The sequence below is a fragment of the Eurypyga helias genome, unplaced genomic scaffold (genome assembly GCF_000690775.1).
Source record: "Eurypyga helias isolate BGI_N326 unplaced genomic scaffold, ASM69077v1 scaffold21301, whole genome shotgun sequence".
Taxonomy (NCBI): Eukaryota; Metazoa; Chordata; class Aves; order Eurypygiformes; family Eurypygidae; genus Eurypyga; species Eurypyga helias.
Window position 1 is genome coordinate 2,407 of NW_010231758.1, and position 233 is coordinate 2,639.

Here is a 233-nt window from a genome sequence, read left to right on the forward strand (position 1 = left end):
GAAGGATGGACTGCTCGATGGATAAAGAACTGGCTGGATGGCCGCACCCAGAGAGTGGTGGTCAACGGCTCCATGTCCGAGGGGAGATCGGTGACGAGGGGCGTTCCTCAGGGGTCGCCGTCGGGAACCCATACTATTTGGGTCATATCATAACTAGTTTGTTTTTTTTTTTAATTTTTTCTCACATTTTCCTACAGGAAGAGGCGTTCGTCTCTATTACATCGGCGGCGAAG